Here is a 19,039-nt window from a genome sequence, read left to right on the forward strand (position 1 = left end):
GGGACAGCCAATGGCTGAGACACATTTATTAGTTCCTTCCTGTACCTGGTTCTTTATTCTATGTTTAGGACTTTATCTCGAATAACTGTAAATGCTGTTGTTATTTCATCTTTACAAAGAGTGGCACAGTAGTGCTAGGGAATGCCCAATGGAATTGCAGATTGTGAAGAGGCATAGTAATCCTCTTTTGCCAGTAGTGGAGCAGCTGTTTAAAGGTTAGCCTTTCTGTCCCAAAGAATATCCCACGTCGCTAACTCCAAAACACGCGTATATTGTGGAAATGGTTTTGATTTAAAATTCTAATTTGTGAAATCAGAGCAAATTAAGTGTCCATTAATTTCTCTAGTTTGTAAGATGGTTCATCCTTTTTAGGTTTCGTAACCTGGCGAGGGGCGAAGCCCCTCCCAGATCGAAATCTGTTGTTTTTAATAGTGAGGTTAGGACAGCCTCTGTTTCCAATTGGCTAGCTCCATAAATGGAGGCTAGCCATTGGGAGGCAGAGGCTGTCAATCGCGTTTTCTCTCGAAAACGCGATTCGGGGGCGTTTCTGGTGCTTTTTTTAAGCCCCGCCCCTTTGTCCCGGGCCGCGCTGCCATTGGCTGCCGGCCCGGGACACCCCGTGACGTCATTCCAGGGCCGCGCTGTGATTGGCTGCCGGCCCGGGACACCCCCGTGACGTCAGCCAATCACAGCGCGGCCCGGGACCTGACTTGTTTTTTTAGCCGTCTCTCTCCCGCTTGCCCACTGTCCGTGCCTCCTCCCTCCCTCCCTCCCACTTATAGATACACTTGTTAGGATCATATTTACATACTGTGATAGAATAGATAAATAAACAGAGGCCCATAGGCATCTAATGAAATAACTTATATGAGTAGGGTGTCAGCCCCCCTCAATCAATAACCTAATTTATTACACCATCTTACCAAGAAGCGTTCGGATAGTGTAGTAATAATGTTGAAATGTGTTGGTCATGGTTATGATGAAAACATAACAGCCCTACCAAGAGGTTTTGTTAAAAGGAAGGTCACGGCATAATGGTCTCTGAAAGTACTTTTCAAAAGAGGCAGCCTAACAATTTGCGTTATTTAAGGCCAGAAGGCACCATTCAGGTATGGCCGCCACGTTAACCTACTTGGACGAATCTAGCGAACGCGACGGAAAAGGAACTCTGCTCTCGGAAGTGACAGGCCCGCCCCATCCTCACGAGCCACCGTAGCCAATCGGGAAACGCTACGGAAGCCGGCAAGACGGCGGCCCCGCAACGCTAGCCTACAGTCGGGCCAATAATGTCCGCGATAATGGGGAGCAGGAGGGCTCAAAGAACAGCGCTAGGAACCGGGGAGGCGTACAACGCGTGGAGGGCAAACTCCGTGCTAGCGTGGAGAAGGGGGGACTACTATGAAGCGCACCAGATGTACCGCACCCTGTTCTTCAGGTAAGGCAGCTGGCGTCCTGCAACCAAAGCCTGGTCTTCCAGGGCTTTCTTTGCTCTTTAGTGGAGCAACTCACTGTCGCCAGGCCCGCCCCCTCACTCGCAATGGCCTGTTTTGCGGCTTTAGCGTTGATGTGACTTTTTGATAGGTCAGAAAGAATGTCAGTTTGAGGAAGGCCCGATTTTTTCCTCATATAGAAAGTGTCAGTTGCTTTCGCGTCCTTTAAGTCAATGGCCTACCTGTCATTGGCCTTGCTCAGTGTCACTTACGCACTGAATGCCGTGCCCTAACAGTACCGTAGACGTGTCCATATGCTTCTGTCAGCTGGGGTTTAACGCAATGTGCAATATAATATGTAAAGTTTTGGTAGGGAATGGGAGCGGAAATGCAGGTTGCCCAGCACTGACCTTTTAACCAAACCACTAAGTCAACTGTATGTTGACTTTTAATTTTAATTTTAATCCAGACCTGCAATGTTATAAACAACTCGTGTGTCCTAGAAGGTATTCTCTTGTTTGCCCAATAAAATAGATTCCTTGCGTGTGTTAACTCTGACACGAGACCGATTGAATAGTATGTGTATGTAGCTTGTCTTGGGTAAGGTTTCACTTGTGTGTACTTCTAACGCATAGAAAAGTCATTCTGTTCATCTCCATTTTTTGCCCCAAGTTATTTTAAATAGAACCAACCTTATAAAGCTAATTAATTCATTACCAGGTCTTGGAGGAATAATTCCCACGGATCTGTATAGGGTTGGCTTTATACCCGGCCCTGAGGTAGGCAGTTGAGTCCGCTATAACATGGTGGTCAACCCTTTTTTGGCAGAAGAGATATTGTCACATAATGCCACATTGGAATGCTGGGGGATCTTGGTAGTAGAAGGGGCCCCGGGGCCATACCCTTTAGTATTCAGAACATCGTTTATTGCCAAAGTTTAAGCTATTGGCATTGTAAATGGCAATGCCTTTTATTTAGGTTTTAAAACAAAAACAAAAATGAAAGGCATTATTTGCAATGTCAATAGCGCAAACTCGCGTAAATACGAAACCTATTGCATTGCAGATGCTTGTTTTTTATGTTGAAACCTTGGTTATTGTTGGAAGGCAGTGCCAGTGAGTTCCATGGTTTGGTGCCTCTTGCACCGAGATGGACTTCGCACTGTTTTTCTGTAAAAGCTTCTGTGTGTTTTCCAAGTCTCTGTGAGATTACCTGCTCCTTGCTTTACCGTTCAATGTTATACATATAGACAGAGCACTTTCTGCAGAGCAAAGAAACTAACACTTATGGTAATCGGTCAATTATTCTCTTGCTTTGTAATTTCCTATTGCAATTCCATTTGTTTACTCTACTATGTATGTGTTGCCTTCCTACTTCAATTTTAGACAGGCATTACCCCACCCAGTCCAGACTAGACTGTAGATCCCACTCAGTTCCAGCCTTATCCTCCTCCTCTTACGTTTTCAGGTACTTCCCAGAGTGTGCCAAGTTAAACCAATGCTCCAGAATTCTCTTGTTCCCAGCAGAGAGTAAGGTCTTCTAGCTGTTAGTCTAGTCCCTGCCACCGGTGGGGTCCTGACACAAACAAACCCAACCGGTAATAAACAAAATGGACTGATAAATGTGTTTTTCCTGCATCTAGAATTGTAAAGCAAGGCTATGTACCACAGAATAGGAGTAGCAAACTTAAACTGATTGTCCCAGCCTCCTATACGAATAATATACGTATGTAACGTGAACATTTAAAATTGTTCCAAAACGTCTAGGTCAGACACTTGTCAATAATATTGCTGAAGGACGTCCAAAAGATCTCCTACCTTTCTGTAGTGGCAGTCTATATTTATAGAATTAAATTGGCACAATTTCACACAAGCATCAACATTCACTAGATAAAAAGGTAAAGGGCATTGAATCTGTTTTGCAATGGGTGTAAAACAGCAACATGTGGTTTCAATTACTGGGTTGGAAGAATTTGTGTCTAATCTGTAATAGACTGGACTACAGATTAGACAACACCTGTGACCTTCAAACTATATATATGTCCCTTCAACAAGTACATTACTCCACAGAACTTTTTCATCACCAAGGATTGTGATTTGTTTAAATGTATACACTTAGATAAGTACGTCTGGTCCTCTCACTTATGGTTCTATAAATGCAGTCCTGCCAAGAGCCAGGCATCAGGAATTAGACTAACGCATTTCAGTGTGGTGCTCCGCATCACCGCACTGAAATGCAGTTACGTATAGCGCCTCAGCTTTTACTAAAGCTTGCGCTGCCTAAAACTAAACAGGAGTGGCAGCTGGCAGTACGACATGCGCGCGCTGCACTCACAGGCCTGGGGCTCGGCTGGCTGAGCTAGCAGCAGCTGCTGCAGGCAGTGCTTCAATGTATCGTGTGAGAAAAGGACATTGATTCCAGCCACTATGCAGGTGACGTCACGTCCTGCTTCCAGAGTTGAGGGAGGCTGGCTAGTGGTATTTGGGGCAAATCATGGCGCTGGCAGCAGTGCTGCCTGCACCCGGCTGCTGTGTCATGCTCAGATGTCAGCTGAGTAACAATTAAAATGAATGATCAATCCCCCGGCGCCATGGCGAATGCAATTGCCAAGGGAGACAGTCTTCACCACAGAGAGGCGAGCCAGGCCAGTGATCTTTCTTCATTCCTCAATCCCGTGCCCAGGTTGGTTCCAAGAGCACTCCCGATTACTTCAAGCAGCCGTGCTGTGCCATGTCTGTTCCAGCGTCAACGACAATCTGTCTCCTGAGGAATGGCTCTAGGCTATATGACAATGAGGTAACATGTCTCAATTCATTTCAGTATGAATAAGAGCTGGTTTAAGCTTCGCTCACCCGAAAAGGGCTAACACGGGCTGTGTCCATCGTAAACATGGGGCTAGAAAGCAAAAGATACACAATTGATGGAGGGGAATGCAAAACAAATCAAAACATTCACTCCCAGTCAAGAGATCTGGGTTAAGTCCATAATTATTTTGCTCACCATGCCACCCTAGTTTAAACCTGGCCATATGAAAATCAGTCTTGACCCTGTGCCTCATGAGAACATTCCAGCCCGAACTGCCAAGCCAGGTCCTCATTGGACCAGAAACAATCATCCTAGGACCGGTTTCGGGGTTTCACCCCTCTTCAGCCAGGATAGCTTGATTCCAGTGGCACAGTGAGCCCAGGACCCACATCTGGGCATACCTGGCACACTTGGGGCAAGAAAGCAAAAGACACACAATTGATGGACGGAATGCAGAAAAAAAATCAAAACATTCACCCCCAGTCAAGAGATCTGGGTTAAATCCATCATTCTTTTGCTCACCATGCCACCCCAGTTTGTCCCCAGTCAAGAGATCTAAGTTAAATCCATCATTCTTTTGCTTACCATGCCACCCACCCCAGTAAAAATGGGCAGCTGCAATGTCCTTACTGAGATGCAGTTAACTAACCATTTACTAAGTCAAGGTACCTTCACCCCATAAAAATATTCCTCTGGGTACCTTAGTCTATCTTACACACACACCGACCACCACCCTATTTTTCGCACAGTACCCACTCATGCATTCACCTGATGGTAATTACGATAGAAAGATCTCCGATAAAGAGCCCCTAGGCCCGTCAAGCATTGCAGCGCCGGCCTGATGAGGAGTGCCCTCTGATGACGCATGAGACCCCACCAGGGGTGTGAGGGCATTAAGATCTGACCATTCGGATCCAGGTGGTCAGCTCTGTGATTCCACCACTGACGAGGAACTACTCCACCTTTTTGGCTAGTTAACGGATTTCTAGGAGGAGCATGGGTGTAGACCCTTATTAAATATTGAGCTTTTCATCCCTCTGTTGATGAAATAGGCTTACTGAGATGCAGCCATAAAATTTACTAATAGAGAAACACTTTACAAAAATCCTGATCAGCAGTCCACTGCAGGTCTCAAGTTTGGTCACCTCACTGCTGAATATATTGTAATTGTCTTGTAATGGTCTTAAGAGGCGTGCTTTCCTGAATTCATTAAGTTGGAACGAAATGTGATTTGTGGACATTTAAAGACATTTTAGTTCAGCAAATACTGAACAGCGGGTACAACATTTTTTGACAGCCCGGTGTTCCTTGCGCAGTTTCAAAAACACTGAGGCTGCCAGCATCATGTGTATGGGAATGAAGCTGCTCTTGAGCTGGCCATCAGCGCGTCCGTCGCTGCAAGTTAATTTCAATTATGTGTACGCCTAGGGTTATATAAAGCGCTATAGAAAACTGCAAAGGATAAATAAACGTGTAACTTGGAGACCGAACGTCAGAATGCTAAACTTAAACACCATGAGGCCTGCTGCACTAGATAGCCGGAGGCCTTCTGAGCAGCAAAAGCCTTAAACTGGAGCAAACAGTCAGAAGCAGGGGTCTTGAGCACGAGGAGTCTGATCCACGGGGTTAATAATGCCAAATCGGAGGCGTGCTGCAAACAGCGTTTGAGGCCTGGGCGCACTGTATGCAGACTGAAGCCTGCTACACACAAACATCCATCCTCATGTAGGCCGAGTCAGAGAGATGAGGCCTGAGGCATGCTATCCATGCACACAGACGCAAGCCTCCTGCACGCACACAGCACTGCACACAGCTACACAGTTCACACAGACGCAAGCCTCCTGCACGCATACAGCATCACACGGCTGTAGACTCTGTGGTGCCCACTGCTACACACAGAACAAACTTGCAGTCTATAATACAAAGACAGTAAGGCCTGCTGCCAAAAGGCAGCGCCATGACTACTGGATAGCTTGAAGACTTCTGCACACAGAGTCGAGACCTGATACCCGAAGTGCTCCGAGTCAGGCAGAGAAGCCTAGGGGACACCGAACTCACCAGTCACTAGTCTGTCTCCAGTCTGCAAAGTTGCGTCACTAATTTAATTTACTTTTAGGAGATCGTGTGGGACGAATTTCTGATATTTTTAGGTTTCCCTCGTCTTCATTGATTGATTTTGCTTGTGAGAAATTGTTACTCAGTCATTGAAATGCCAATCAAATTATGAAAAAGTCACATATGGCAGCTTCGCAGCTATGTTAATGACAATTAGCAGACCTGTGCCTCAGGGGTGTAGCTTAGTCAGCGAGATTGGTGTGGGGGGTTATTCTCAAATTTCCCAACTAAAAAAGCAGTGATCTGCAGAGTGAAGAGGTGAGTATACCGAGGTTCGGGATGGATTATGTCCATGAGAAATAGGGTCTGTACTGATTTGCATTAGGTGGGCCTCTGTCTAGAGTGGCACAGTGGGTGAAAAACGATGATTTGAAATGCTACCCTGAACAATTGCCACTGGTTAGACTATTTGCAAGCATTTATTTTTTCATCTTTTTGGTGACTGCAAATAGTGGGCCTGGAAATGTGGAACTGGTGCAGCTTTCCAAGCCTACTACTGACAATATTTGTGAATTCCAAAAAAGTAGTCATGAAATGTGTGGCATGTATATTGTACAACAATGTAAAAAATATGATACAATCTCTTCAAAATTCAAAAAAGTATATATTTCTTTAACATGTAGAAGTGTTCCATTTTAGTACATCCTATTATATCACTGCATAAACGGATATTTATAACAAGTGATGGTTTTTAGAAACATTCATGGTTTGCTTCCGACCAACGATGCCATTAGTGAAAGAGGCAAGTCAGTAGTCAAATAAATGCAAAACATGGCCTAGATACTTATTACAGAAGGAGCAACATTACAGTCTATTAAATCAAATACAAGAGGTGCTTCTACAGCACACATCCTGAACTAAAGTAACAAGCATTTGCAATGCAATAGGTTGCGCATTACTAAAAGTATGAGCCATCGGTGTTGCATTATTATTTGCAACGCCAATAGCTCATACTTTCAGTAATGCAAGACCAAGTGCATTGCAAATGCTTGCGTGGTGAGCCAGGAACCAGCATTCAGTGCAGTACTGCAAGCTGCTCCTAGAGGTCCCTAAGGAGCAAGGCACCAGCACTGCATGGCTAAGTGCAGTACTGCATGTCTAGGTGCAGTACTGCAAGCTGCTCCTAGAGGTCCATAGTGAGCAAGGCACCAGCACTGCAAGTCTACAAAGTTGGAGTTATTGGCATTATAAATGGTAATGTTCTTTACCTAGCTATGTTGCAGGGTGCAGTACCATATGTGGCCAAACGAGGACTTCTTTTGGTTACATATGGTACTGCACCCTGCGGAAGATATGGTAAATCCATCCTACTTATAATGCTTTGCATGAAAGACAGTTCTACAAGTTCATTCAAATATAGCTATGTCCATATATACAATTAGTAGCTTTGAAATGTGACAATAATTATTACATTAATTTCAGATTAGGTTGTACTTTGTGTGGAGCTGATGAAGGGAAATGTATAGACGTCTCGTATAAATGTGAGATGTTCTAGTGAGTGAAGTAACCAATGCCAGCCTAGCTTAGGACCAGGTGTATGCCCTGCATGAAGCCTTTTAGGAAAATAGTTCCTTAAGGCTGTAATTAAAACCCAGGGAGTAACAAGACATGTAACAGGGGAGGGATCCTTAGTGGAGATTATAAGAAGAGACAAGATGATACTAAGGTGGGACTACTAAGCCTATTGACCAATGAAAAGCCACCATTTACAAAGGACAGGAGCCAAATAAAAAGATGGGTGGAGAGACAGCTCTGCCTAGGTAAGACCTAAAAAGTGTGCTCCTGTGTGATAACAGAGTAAGAGGAGAGACCCTGTGAAATAAAATATGTTCATAGGATAACACATTTTGGAGAAGGCTATCTGGTTTCACATTTTGAAATCCAGCCACCAGATGGGTATCTCCGTCACTCTCTCTCGTTCCTGTTTATATTGAAGGTCACGGTTTTGTCTTTCATTCATAGCTCATAACGAGAAACACCTACACAGAGATGGAAAGCCCGTCTCAGGGCCTTCAGACCCAAAACCAAGCCAAGAATGAATTTATTTGGAGAATGTAACACCCCAAACACCCTATCCCAAAGCTACACTCCTGCTGTGCTCCAACATACTCAGTGCAGTATCCTAACCAAAGTGCAAACATTGACTTTGCTTTGGCACACAAAGACAGTCATACAGACGTATTCTGGGACAGAAGGGCTCATTGAAAAAGCCAAACTTTAAATTCCAGCAAACAAAGCACATTAACAAAACCAGTGGGTCAGGTCAGGGAAGGAAAATGGGACAAAGCCAATTATATTCCTTTATATCGCATATTTATTTGCTATTTGCATACAGTTGTTGCGGTTTTTATTGACCAAATAAAGTTTACTCCTACTAAAAATTAATGCATTTGCACAAAGACACAGAATAGGGACAGATGCACACGAAGGCATACAAACATCGAGCCATACCCACAGAAAGCCTTGCACACACAAATCAACACAGACAACTGTGCACAGAGGCCAACAAGTGTAACGGCATATGCAGATGTATATGCCTTTGCTGAAAACAAAACACAAATAAACACAGACAACACGAATGCCAGTACACATTGAGTCACTACCAACATAAGCAGGATGGATGCACTCGCGGGGCAGAATAGATTTAGTGACGGTGGATACATGGAATACTTGGACGAAAGTGATAGGGCTGCCTCGATGGATGGCTTAAGTGAGAGAGCAGATAAAAAGCATGGTGATGCGAAAATGAAATGATATCGGTGTGCGATTGGGAAGGTGGCTGTGCAGGGGGAGCAAACGGATGTAAAAGGGTGTGCGCATAGTTATAGAAATAAATGCATTTTGGTGAACGAACGACAGTATATGAGTGCACTGAATGCATATGTATGTGTTTAACGAATGCAAGGATGTGGGATGAATGAGTCAAGAGAAAACGCTATATAATATATTAGCGCCGATGGAGTACTTGTTTTCGAGCTGAATTGATTGGATTGTGTGAAAATCATGGTAAAGAACGGATGACCTCATATGTGTGACTCAGTACATAAATTAACAAACAGACGTGAGCTACGCTGACCACCTGTCCACTACTTACACAGTTCGTCCTCAACTCAGCCTCCCGTTTGACATGCGTAGCAGAGCCTTTACCGTCATTTGTTGAAATGTTAGCACTTCCGGGCGGCACAACAACCAATCCCAAGTCTAAACATGTTCTGGCAGGCGTTCAGGAGTGGGTGATACTGTAAAGTGTAAGATGGCCTATGATTGGAGCATTGTGAATGTAGCAACCAATTCACGGGCGCCATTTAGAATTCAGATTTACTTATTGGCTGTGGTGCTCGCGCACGTTCCTTTGTTGAAACGTTTCTCTTTAAATTCGGCCGGTTCAGTAGTAGTGCCAGGTTGGAGACAGCGGGGTTTAGCTAGAGAGATGCAGATTATGTGAGTTAGTCACACGTAGGATTGCGATAGTGTTTCGGACAGGTGGGAAAGGCTGCTACCTGCATTACTAGATAGGAAGAAGGCTGGGAGGGAGAGCAGCTCTGAGTAGGGCCCCAGGCGATGAGAGTGACCCATGGTTTAACCCAGTAACGATCGTTTTTCATTTTTTATTGATATTCAGGCATGTCTTTTGGCCTGAGGCCGAGCCTGCCAGTCAAAGCTAGCGAGGCGGTGACATGGTGGGATGCGGGGCGGTTAGTTGTGTAAGGCACACAGCTACTACGTTTTTGATTTGTATGTCATAGTTTCTGTGCTGTGGGTGACATCTGAATTCCTTATGTGTGACCCACCCCGTGCGTGACATAATTATGAGTCATAATCAAATGCAGAAATCAGGAACTAGATCCAAATATGGAGCATGAATAATGTGAGTCTTCCCTACCAAGACTCAGAGCTAAAGTCTGTGTCACTTCCATAATGAGCCCTATAGCCATGTATCAAAATACACAGTATAAATCACAGTCGGCATAAGGTGAGGAAAATGTTATGTATGCACAGCAAAATGCAACTCCTAATACCCTCACCTCCTATGTATAATTGTTAGATCCCGTTTTCCCCAATGTCTTCAGATGTGACATCTAATTACATGTGAAACAATGTCCTAAAATGAATGGGCTCTGAGCATTGAGCAGGCAGAACACTGAACAGCAACATTTTGGAACATTCTGGAGCTAATAAAGAACAACCTCTTATTCAAGTGAGATGACGGGATCATGACACACATTACATTCAATAACATCTCCGTGCATAATTTGCTGGGTATGGAGACAGTTAAAAAATATAAACACGTTTGAGTTTCAAAATGGAGTCATGGACTGGTTTGACTAATCTAAGGAAAATGCAATACTATAATGTACGGCAAATGGATTGCAGTTGCAAATCATTCATGCAACCAAGTAGTCATAATTCATTATTCCCAATATTTGTGGAGAAGCGTGGCTCAATGGTTAGAGCGGCAGACCCTAATGCAGAAGTCTGGCCCGGGATCAGAGTTCAATTCTCACCTCGGCGGCTCTTGGACTCAATCTCCCCGGACCTGATAATTCTCGCCTCGGTGCCTAGTCTAATCATGGGTCCCACTCTGTGACCCTGGACAATAGCTTGCTTAATCTCCACAACGGCCTCGGCGGCTCTTGGACTCAATCTCCCCAGACCTGATAATTCTCGCCTCGGTGCCTAGTCTAATCATGGGTCCCACTCTGTGACTCTGGGCAATAGCTTGCTTAATCTCCACAACGGTCCCAGCAGCGCTTGGATGCCTGGCTTCACCTTGGGGGTGCCCAGGAGTGGACATTTCACATGGAATAGCCAGGAAGGGTTCCACAGCGGTATGAGTGCAGCGCCGGGACACCCCGTTGCGTGGGCAGCCGTGCGCTTTACAAATACACCACATTTACATTTATTATTCTAACATAAGCATGAATAGTAGACATGAATTATTTTGCTATTATATCATTTAATTTCAGACATGACCCCCTTCATGTAATGAAGTGTTTTTCACGAAGCTTTAAAGCATCCACAGTGCTCCTCAAGTGTGTATTTGTGGTCAGTATGCTACTTCTCTTTTGTAAAATGTTCATCGTTGAAGCAAACTAAATGATTCCAAATTTGTTGTACAGTTGAACTTATTTAAGGTCCATGTTGTAGCAATGGCTGATCTTGGTCTCATTTGAAAATACTATTATTACTTGAGTGTAGGCGGTAGTAAACCTGTACAAAAGGGGGTGGTGATGGACGGAGCCTCTGAATCAATCAAACACTCACACCCAGTCAAAAGATCTGGGTTTAATCCATCACCGTTCTTTAGCCCACTCTGCCACCCCAGTTCAGACATGGCTATATGCAAATCAGTCTGACCCTGTGCCTCATGGGAACAGTCCAGCCCGAACTGCCAAGCCATGTCTTCCCTGGACCGGAAACAAGCTTCAGAGGACCGGTTTCTGGCATTCCAGCCGTCTTCAGCCCGGCTTGCTTGAATCCAGTGGCAAAGTGAGCAAGGGACTCACATCTGAGCATACCCTGCCACACTTATGGCGGCCAAAAGCGGTACAAAAGGGGGTGGTGATGGACGGAGCATCTGAATCAATCAAACACTCACACCCAGTCAAAAGATCTGGGTTTATTCCATCACCGTTCTTTAGCCCACTCTGCCACCCCAGTTCAGACATGGCTATATGCAAATCAGTCTGACCCTGTGCCTCATGGGAACAGTCCAGCCCGAACTGCCAAGCCATGTCTTCCCTGGACCGGAAACAAGCTTCCGAGGACCGGTTTCTGGCATTCCAGCCATCTTCAGCCCGGCTTGCTTGAATCCAGTGGCAAAGTGAGCAAAGGACTCACGTCTGAGCATACCCTGCCACACTTATGGCGGCCAAAAGGGGGTGGTGATGGACGGAGCATCTGAATCAATCAAACACTCACACCCAGTCAAAAGATCTGGGTTTAATCCATCACCGTTCTTTAGCCCACTCTGCCACCCCAGTTCAGACATGGCTATATGCAAATCAGTCTGACCCTGTGCCTCATGGGAACAGTCCAGCCCGAACCTACCAACTCTGCGACTGGTTGATCATTCTTCATAAAACACACTGAAGAACAGTAACTTCATACTCTGCAATGTAGGTAGAATGTAAATGTATGCATTTATTTTGTGGTCACAAAACGAAAAGCCCGCTGACCAAGGTTCCCATGGCAGTTTCTAATAAAATGGAGCTCCCCAAAACCTAGACTGTCCTAAATGTATAGACTGTACCTATAATAGAAACCTTTGACAGAAATTACTGCTGTACCAGAGATAGTGTTGCTGTTCGGGATGGCATTCAAAACTTTTCCTTTCTACAAACCTTGGTATATATGTGACTACAGACCAAGACCTCTTTCATAATCATAATTTGCTAGACCCCGTGCAATTACTTCAAAGAGACATGAAGCACTGGAGATTGTTACCACTCTCCTTACTGGGTTGAGCAACTGTCGGATCTCAACCCCCAATCAGCTCTTAACAGCGACGACAATCTAATTCTAGGCGACCTCAACCTCAGATGGAACGAATCCAATAACCCGCTGATTCAATCTCTCAACTCCCTTCTGCAAGCCAACGATCTGATCCAACACTGCTCAGAGGAAACGCACTACAGAGGAGCGACCCTGGATGCCATCATTGCGAACAAAAATGCAATCTCGATTGATCACATCATCCCGGTAGACTGGTCAGACCACCACATCATTCTCTTTCATATTATTCAGCCGGCCCTATCCCTCCCACCCACCCAAGCCCCCCCTAAGTGGGTCAGGAACACTTCCAGAATCCCCCGAGACAAGCTAGAAGAAGGTCTCAGCTCACTCCTCCCAAACACGAAGGTGTCCCTCTCAACCTCAGATCTCACCTCGCTCTACCATTCCAACCTCGAGCTCGCCCTGGATCAGCTGGCACCTCTGAAACTAAAAAAAACCCAGAAGCATCCCCTCCAGGTCTTGGTTCTCGACTGACATTAATGAAGAAAGAAGACATCTAAGATCCTTGGAAAGAACCTGGAGGACCAACCCTACCGCCCTCCATCGGGACCAACTCAAGACAGCTCGCAAAAACTATTATACCCACATCAAAAGCAAAAAGTCATCCTTCTGCTCCGCCCTAGATAATGGCAAAAACCGTCCCAAAGAACTCTTCGACATCATCAGGAACCAAACTTCCATCCCTAAGGCAGCCAACCTAGTAGCATCCAAGACCTTGTGCGAAAACTTTGCTAGTTTCTTCAATAAAAAAATCGCCAAAATTGATCGCTCATTGAGCACGAATACAACACCCAACCTCAACCCCCCAGTAACCCCGTCTATCCGCTGGTCATCCTTCCAGCCGATTAAGGAAGAATTGATAAGCAATCTTATCGCTGCCGCTAAACCCTCATCTCATTCCCTCGATCAACTGCCCTCGAGACTGACAAAGGATATGAAGCTCACTCTAGCCCCTATCTGGGCAAAGATCATCAACAGCTCCTTGAACGAGGGCTTCATCCCGACTGCCTCAAACTAGGGCAAGTCACACCTCTTCTAAAAAAAACCTGGCCTTGATCTCATTGACCTGAACAACTTCCGCCCGGTCTCAAACCTTCCGTTCCTAGCCAAAATTCTTGAAAGATGCGTGCTTTCACAATTAACCCAACATCTTGAGAATTCCAATCTATTGGACCCTCACCAGTCAGGGTTCAGGAAGGGCTGCAGTACTGAAACCGCAATCCTAAATGTCCTAGATGATCTGCACATGTCACTCGACTCCAACCAATGCAGCCTTCTCATCCTCCTTGACCTCTCGGATGCGTTCGACACTGTGGCTCATACCCTCTACTTAATGCCCTCCAAGAGAGAGTGGGCATCGAAAAGACAGTCTCCTCTTTTCTTAACAACCGCACCCAAAAATAAAGATCAACAGCTTCGAATCTGACCCCCTCCCCGTCAGCAGAGGAGTCCCTCAAGGGTCAGTACTCTCTCACAACTCTTCAACATCTACATGGAACCCCTCACCTCACTTCTAAGGAACTCCAACATCCCCTTCCACCTCTACGCAGATGACACACAACTATATTTGAAAACCACCTCGATAGCAGACATTCACAGACTAAACGCGACACTCATGGAGGTCCAACAGTGGCTCACAGCCAACCACCTCAAACTGAATGAAGAAAAACAGAAGTTCTCCTAATACCGAACAAAGATGAAAAGCCACAAATAGTGGAATGGCTCAAAGCCTTACATGCTCTCAATGTCTCTCTGACACCAACAAACTCCGCAAAATCCCTAGGAATCACCCTCGACTCCAAACTGAACATGAACAAACACATCTCTAAAACCGCCAAAAGCGCGTTCCTGAACCTGAAACTTCTATACAAAATTAAACCCTTCCTCCCCCCCAAAGACCTGAAACAGGCCACCCAGGCACTTGTGCTTTCCAGAATAGACTATGGCATCGCAGTGCTGACGGGAACTGCCAAGGCGCACCTGGGACCTCTCACCTCCACCCTCAACGCAGCAGCAAGAATGGTCACAGGAACAAAGAAATTTGACCACACCTCCCCAGCACTCAAAGAACTGAAATGGCTCCCGATTGATCAACGAGCCAACTTCCGCACAGCTTGCCTCATTCATAAAGCCCTGCATACAGGCAAACCGGAATACCTGGCTTCCAAACTCAAAAGGGCGGGTCAGTCCAGGAACCTCAGAAGCTCCAACACACTTTTACTCATCCCTCTGAAATCACAGAAACGAAAAACCTCAAATAAATCCTTTGCGGGGAATGCCCCCAGGATCTGGAACTCCATCCCCCCCATATCAGAATGACTGCCTCCTTCCCGCAATTCAAATCGCTACTCAAAGCCTTCCTTCCTTGAACACTCTGGTGCCTAAGGAGAGCCTCATGCGTGACGGTGGAAGTCCGCTTTCTATCTGAGCCTAGAGCCGGTTGATTCACTCCAGATCTCCGTCCCTTATTCCGCTCAAGTTACTGTCGCACAGACTCTATTTCCTGCTTGTTTTTTTTTTTTGCCTCTGCTGCATATCTGTATTTGCTGTGAAGCGCTCTGATACCTCCGGGTCCAGTTAGCGCTATACAAAACTTTAATAAATAAATAAATAAATTAAAATGATGGCGCTTCCAAGATTTCTCTATGCGCTACAGAATATGCCATACTGAGTGCAAGAGTCTTATTTCAGAGCAATAGAAAATGAGGTTAGAGCCCTGCTGTGGGACGGGAAACCTCAGAGGATAGTCACGCAAAAGCTTGTGAGGGGGTGGTAAGGCGGCTTCGCATTACCTAATACACAGGTTCACTACTGTGCAGAGCAATTAGTGGTTATTAATCAGTGGGTGCACCACCCACCTATCGAATGGACAGGTAGGTCGCTCCCCCTCCGCACAGCACCGCCTGTGCCTCCCTGCCCAGCTGCCGCTGCTGAGGAACTTCGAGGTCCTCCTCCACCCGCAGGCTACCACCTGCACCTCATTGCTGGTGGCCAGTGGTAGGCCGTAGGTTTGCTCATCCTCCATTATATTGCCTGTATTTTCTTTCATTGCCCCCGTTGTAGTGACTGCATTTTCATTGTTGTGTCTGTGACTGCTGTTGTCTGTCTCCCCCGCTGCCTGTACGTGGTCTGTGCCTGTTCTCTCCCTCTGTTCCCCTCGCTGCCCCCGTGTCCCTCTGCCCGTTTTTGCCTACTGTTGCTTAGCTGCCCCTGCATTTCTGTGACCTTTCTACCTTCTGTGCCAACTCGTTTCCCCTCGTTTTTTGTGACCTTTCTGCCCTTTCTTGCAACCTTTGTGCCTCTGTGCCACTAATTTCCTCCTGTTTTTTGTGATCTTTCTGCCCTTTCTTGTGACCTTTCTGCCTTCTGTGCCACTCGTTTCCCCCCGTTTCTTGTGACCATTCTGTCCTCTGTGCCACCTGTTTCCCCCCGTTTTTCTGCCCTTTCTTGTGACCTTTGTGCCACTGTGCCACTCGTTTCTCCCGTTTTTTGTGACCTTTCTACCCTTTCTTGGGACCTTTCTGCCCTCTCTGCCACTCGTTTCCCCCGTTTTTTGTGACCTTTCTGCCCTTTCTTGTAACCTTTGTGCCTCTGTGCCACTTGTTACCCCCCCGTTTTTGTGACCTTTCTGCCCTTACTTGGGACCTTTCTGCCTTTTGTGCCACTCGTTTCCCCCCGTTTTTTGTGACCTTTCTGCCCTTTCCTGTGACCTTTCTGCCTTCTGTGCCACTTGTTTCCCCCGTTTTTTGTGACCTTTCTGCCCTTTCTTGGGACCTTTGTGCCTCTGTGCCACTTGTTTCCCCCGTTTTTTCTGACCTTTCTGCCCTTTCTTGTGACATTTGTGCCTCTGTGCCACTCGTTTCCCCCCTGTTTTTTGTGACCTTTCTGCCCTTTCTTGGGACCATTCTGCCCTCTGTGCCACTCATTTCCCCCCGTTTTTTCTGACCTTTCTGCCCTTTCTTGTGACGTTTCTGCCTCTGTGCTACTCGTTTCCCCCTGTTTTTTGTGACCTTCTTGCCCTTTTTTGTGACCTTTCTGCCTTCTGCGCCACTCATTTCCGCCATTTTTTGTGACCTTTCTGCCCTTTCTTGGGACCTTTGTGCCTCTGTGCCACTCAGTTCACCCTGTTTTTTGTGACCTTTCTGCCCTTACTCCGGACCTTTCTGCCTTCTGTGCCACTCATTTCCGCCCGTTTTTTGTGAACGTTCTGCCCTTTCCTGTGACCTTTCTGCCTTCTGTGCCACTCGTTTTCCCCCACTTTTTGTGACCTTCCTGCCCTTTCTTGTGACGTTTCTGCCTCTGTGCCCCTCGTTTCCCCCTGTTTTTGTCTGACCTTTCTGCCCTCTGTGCCACTCGTTTACCCACATTTTTTCTGACTTTTCTGGCCTTTCTTGGGACCTTTGTGCCCTCTGTACCACTCGTTTCCCCCCGTTTTTTGGGACCTTTCTGCCCTTTCTTGTGACCTTTGTGCTCTGTGCCACTCGTTTCCCCCCGTTTTTTCTGACCTTTCTGCCCTTTCTTGTGACCATTGTGCCTCTGTGCCACTCGTTTCCCCCCGTTTTTTCTGACCTTTCTGCCCTTTCCTGTGACCTTTGGGTCTCTGTGCCACTCGTTTCCCCCTGTTTCTTCTGACCTTTCTGCCCTTTCTAGTGACCTTTGTGCCCTCTGTGCCACTCATTTCCCCCCGCTTTCTCTGACCTTTCTGGCCTTTCTTGGGACCTTTGTGCCCTCTGTGACACTCGTTTCCCCTCGTTTTTTTCTGACCTTTCTGCCCTTTCTTGTGACCTTTAGGCCTCTGTGCCACTCGTTTCCCCTCGTTTTTCTGACCTTTCTGCCCTTTATTGGGACCTTTGTGCCTCTGTGCCACTCATTTCCCCCCGTTTTTTGTGACCTTTCTGCCATTTCTTCGGACCTTTGTGCCTCTGTGCCACTCATTTCCCCCTGTATATTTGTGACCTGTTGCCGTTTTTGTGACCTTTCTGCCTTCTGTGCCACTCGTTTCCCCTGCGTTCTGTGCCACTCATTTCCCCCCATTTTTGGGACCTTTCTGCACTTCCTTGGGACCTCTGTGCCACTCATTTCCCCCTATATATTTGTGACCTGTTGCCGTTTTTGTGACCTTTCTGCCTTCTGTGGCACTTGTTTCCCCTGTCTTCTGTGCCACTCGATTCCCCCCTCAATTGTTGTGCCCTTTTGCCTTCTGTTTCCTTAGTCGCCCCTCGCCGCTGCGGCCCCGCCCCCTGACTGCCCATTTGCTGCCCCCACTTCCCGCCTCCCCACTGCTCCTCCCTCCCACCTCCCCATATAGGCCGGCCACTGCGCGGTGAGGAGAGCGACCCTTGACCCTTTCAGGTAGGTCGCTCCCCCTCCGCACAGCACCGCCTGTGCCTCCCTGCCCAGATGCCGCTGCTGAGGAAGTTCGAGGCCCTCCTCCACCCGCAGGCTACCACCTGCGCCTCATCCCTGGTGGCCAGTGGTAGGCCGTAGGTTTGCTCATCCTCCATTGTATTGCCTGTATTTTCTTTCATTGCTTCCATTGTAGTGACTGCCTTTTCATTGTTGTGTCTGTGACTGCTGTTGTCTGTCTCCCCCGCTGCCTGTACGTGGTCAGTCCCTCTGTTCCCCTCGCTGCCCCGTGTCCTTCTGCCCGTTTTTGCTTACTGTTGCTTAGCTGCCCCTGCATTTCTGTGACCTTTCTACCTTCTGTGCCAACTCGTTTCCCCTTGTTTTTTGTGACCTTTCTGCCCTTTCTTGCAACCTTTGTGCCTCTGTGTCACTCATTTCCTCCCGTTTTTTGTGATCTTTCTGCCCTTTCTTGTGACCTTTCTGCCTTCTGTGCCACTCGTTTCCCCCCATTTTTTGTGACCTTTCTGTCCTCTGTGCCACCTGTTTCCCCCCGTTTTTCTGCCATTTCTTGTGACCTTTGTGCCTCTGTGCCACTCGTTTCTCCCGTTTTTTGTGACCTTTCTACCCTTTCTTGGGACCTTTCTGCCCTCTGTGCCACTCGTTTCCCCCCGTTTTTTGTGACCTTTCTGCCCTTTCCTGTGACCTTTCTGCCCTTTCTTGTGACCTTTGGGCCTCTCTGCCACTTGTTTCCCCCCCCCGTTTTTGTGACCTTTCTGCCCTTACTTGGGACCTTTCTGCCTTTTGTGCCACTTGTTTCTCCCCTTTTT

The 19,039-nt window shown here is 46.7% G+C and overlaps 1 protein-coding gene across 1 annotated transcript in view; it reads right to left on the bottom strand.

The window, feature by feature from the left end:
- The window catches only part of LOC144818172 (general transcription factor IIH subunit 2), a 368,595-nt gene extending 359,012 nt beyond the window's left edge, over nt 1-9,583 (bottom strand). Inside the window, exon 1 of the mRNA XM_078675294.1 lies at nt 9,445-9,583. The gene's annotated coding sequence lies outside the window, so the exon portion shown is untranslated. The remainder of the gene's footprint in view (nt 1-9,444) is intronic.
- Nucleotides 9,584-19,039: the final 9,456 nt, after the last annotated feature.

Source organism: Lissotriton helveticus, chromosome 2_1 (genome assembly GCF_964261635.1).
Source record: "Lissotriton helveticus chromosome 2_1, aLisHel1.1, whole genome shotgun sequence".
Taxonomy (NCBI): domain Eukaryota; kingdom Metazoa; phylum Chordata; class Amphibia; order Caudata; family Salamandridae; genus Lissotriton; species Lissotriton helveticus.